Source organism: Mus musculus, chromosome Y, assembly GCF_000001635.26.
Source record: "Mus musculus strain C57BL/6J chromosome Y, GRCm38.p6 C57BL/6J".
In the NCBI taxonomy this organism is placed as follows: Eukaryota; Metazoa; Chordata; class Mammalia; order Rodentia; family Muridae; genus Mus; species Mus musculus.
The window spans coordinates 81,763,593-81,767,378 of NC_000087.7; positions in this window are offsets into that span (position 1 = coordinate 81,763,593).

The window sequence follows — 3,786 nt, forward strand, 5'->3', positions numbered from 1 at the left end:
TCAGGCGGTCTGATCCATGTACCAGACGTGTAATCTGGTGGTGGGGAGCTCTTAGGAACTCTAGAAAGTCCCAGAGAGCTGGGATGTGAGAGGCTCCCGGAACTGGGTGGTGATCTTAGCCGAAATGCCCAACAGTGCGGAGATGGAACCTGGAAAGACCACCTCCAGTTAATAGACAGGGCCCCTAGTGTCTCTAAAAACAACTGACTGAGACACATGCAGATAATTATAGTTAATCATTGGACGCATACAGAAGAGTTAGAGAAAAGTTTGAAAGAACTGAAGAAGATGACAACCCCATAGGATTACCAAGAGTGTCAATTAACCCAAACTCCCAGGAAGATCTGAGAGACTAAGCCACCAGACAAAGAGCATACTTGGGCTAGTCCATGGCCCCTGGCACATATGTAGCAGAGTATTGCTTTTTCCAGCCCAGTGGGAAAGGATAGACTGAATCCTGGAGAGACTTGATGCATCAGAGATGCTGGTGTGGGATATGTTGAGGTGAGATGGGGTGGGTGTCTTGTGGAACACCCTCTCAGAGGAAATGGGGAAGATGAATGGGTTGAAGAACTGTAGGAAGTGGGATCAGGAGGTGGGATATTTGGAATGTAAATAAATTAAAATAAAATACAAACTTACTGCAGCATCAATAGCTAGTCAAGTCATTGCTTTCTTCATACTTGTCAGCAGTGTTGATGTTATGAAAATTTTAGAGAGAATATGATTTCATTAAATGCATCCGTGTCTCAAAAGAAGGCATTCCAATTTTGGCATACTATTAATAACTCCAAAGATAAGCTAACGTTTTAGTGTGGGCTTTAGTCTGCTCATTGCCACATGCTTTCAAATAGTTTTTTATTAATAAATATTTCACTAAGTTTTGAAATTACACTTTTATTTAGCAAATGCTGTCTATTTTAATGTTTTGTGTGACTTTGAATCTTATGTTGACTTCTATCCCATTGTCACTATTTTTTCTACAGTCTCATGCAACATTAAACAAATGAGAAATTAAAATTTTCACATCCCTACTTTTAAAAAGGTTTTTTGTTTCATAGCTCTTTTGACCTTAATGTTGAAACTTTGCTGGTTTTCTCAATATTAGTATCTGGTTTTGCCAATAAAGCATATTAATTAGGTTTACTTACCCAATAGTTAACTTAATTTTAATTTGTCTTGTTGTATTTATCTTCTAGCCATTCTAATCCAAAAGTTGTTAATCCAATCAAGACATGTTCATGCTTGCATCTCATGCAAACAAATATTATTTTTAATTTCCAGGTGCAGTATTTATAGTCAAGTGTTGGGAATGACTGTGGGTGAAGTTAACTGCCTTGTCAGCCAGAAGTCCTTACTAACAAAGTTTTGGCCTTAGTGGAAAAGTCCTATCTTAGTCGAGATTTCTGTGGGAAAAGTTGAGGCCTGTATAGGAAAGTACTAGTCCCAGTTAAGAACAAATAGCTATAGATCTTGTGGACAGGTACTTAGCAACCCACTCTGTTTTGTTCCTCCTGCTGAACTTTTTTTACCTAGTCAATATCCTGCTTTGGGGAACAGGTGCTTTCCCCCAGAAACAAAGTGATTTCGCATCATTTTCACTCCCCATTTCCTGTTTCTATTGGTATAAAACCTGCCTGGGAAAAACAAAATTTGTCAGCTTGATCAGGTTTTTTGTTGTTGTTGTTGTTTTTTGTTTTTTTGTTTTTTTTTTGTCTTGCTGTCCATTCTTTGTGTTTCTTGTTCCCCATTCTCTCCTTAGGTGGTTTCTCAGACCCTGTTCGATTGTTTCATGGGTCAGGACTGTCGAGATTCAAGAATGCTCATGGTAAAAAGAAATTCTAAATGTTACTGAAGGACTCACCCATCTCTAAGCTCAAAGAAAAAAATTACCCTAATTCCTTCCAGGGCTGTGTCTAATGAACATTAAGATATTTTTCTAACAGATGCAGAATATAAAAATTCCTTCAACATATTAAAAACATTGTAGTTATTTGGTGAGTATATTGATGATTTTAATATTCTTACACATCATTGTCATTCACAAAGAACAATTTAACAAATTAAGAATCTGTTGAATAATGCCTTGCTATGTAGTATAAGAGGTAGCATAAGATTTTAAAATTTGAAAAAAGTGATTCAAAAAGCTTTAGTGTAGTAACCAATTGATTTAATATTAGTATTATAAAAACACAATAAGTATAAAAATCAAATCCAGTTTCCTCCCAGTCATCTAACATCTCTAGTTATTATTTCAGGCACTGAAATTCAGCATGTCATCTAATCCCAGATGCATAAAATGAAGACTATAATATCTTAAAATAGTATTGATGAATATGAGATACAATCTATATTAAGTAAAATTGTTACTTCACTTATGTTAATTTTATTAAGGCAATATTTTCTGATAGCAATCATACTTATTTTTATACCTTAGTAATTTTAATAAACAGGCATTTAATTTTCAAATTGGTAATGTCAGTTTTGAATTGATTTACCAAATCAGTTGAATTGTAAATATTTACCAATATTGGAAGATAACTAAAAGTTTACATTATTATATTAGTTATTTCGTAGTTGGAATGAACACATGTCTGTAATGAGATGGTCTCTTTGAAAAGAGAGATGTTATAACTCTAACAAAAAATTTGTTCTTATTCTTAAGTGGAGAAAACTTATTTATTAAGTTTCATAAAAATATGGTTTCCTCTTCATTCTCTTCCAGACAAAATGGTGTTGAACATAAGAATTCACAAGACTGTGGTAGCACAAATGAAACCTGTACAAGTTCAAGATAGATGAGATCCCAACACTTAGATGGGGAAATGTACATAGACTCTGTTCTAAATTGAGACCCTCAGGCATATGAAAGAACTCTTTTTTTTTCTGATGGAATATTGCTGTGCATGTCATCCAAATTCCAGAGTTGACTAATACCTACAGAGAGTTGACCAACACATGTTATTTTTGTGGACTTCTTTGATGTTGTTTGTTTTGGCTTTCTCTCTCTCTCTCTCTCTCTCTCTCTCTCTCTCTCTCTCTCTCTCTCTCTCTCTCTCTCTGTGTGTGTGTGTATATGTGTGTGTGTTTTGTGTGTGTGTGTGTGTGTGTGATTTTCTGAGGCTTTTTGATTTCATGATTTTTTGTTGTTGTTGATTCAGGCTTTTTTGTTTTTTTTTCATTTAGAGAGAGAAAGAAAAAGAGAGAGAAAGAAAGAGAAAGAACATTAAATTGGGTATGATGGTTGGAAAAAATCTGGGAGGTATTCAGGGATGGGACACATGCTCAAAATATATTGTATGAAAAATTGTTAATAATAATAATAATACAAATTACTTTATCCTAATCTCTCTCTCTCTCACACAAACACAAATACACATGTAGTTATGTATACCTTTTAAATTCCCACAAATCATCATTGCAAAAAAACCTCTTAAGTTCTTAGAGCAGCAACAAGGCAGTTCATCTATTTTTTGACTCACCATGTTAACCCTCCAAAAATAGAGTAAATTCTGTTATTGAAACTCTTTGTTCAAATTAATGAGCTTTATTTTCTGTCAGACATAATTATCTCTATAAACTGGGCTTAGAAAAAAATAGCATAATATATGTAACAGGATAGGGTGTTGTCTTAGTCAGGGTTTTTATTCCTGGACAGAACATCATGACCACGAAGCAATTTGGGAAGGAAGGAGAGATTTATTGGCTTACATCACTAAGGAGGTCAGGTCTGGAACTCAAACAGGTCAGGAAGCAGAAGGTGACGCAGAGGCCATGGAGGGATGT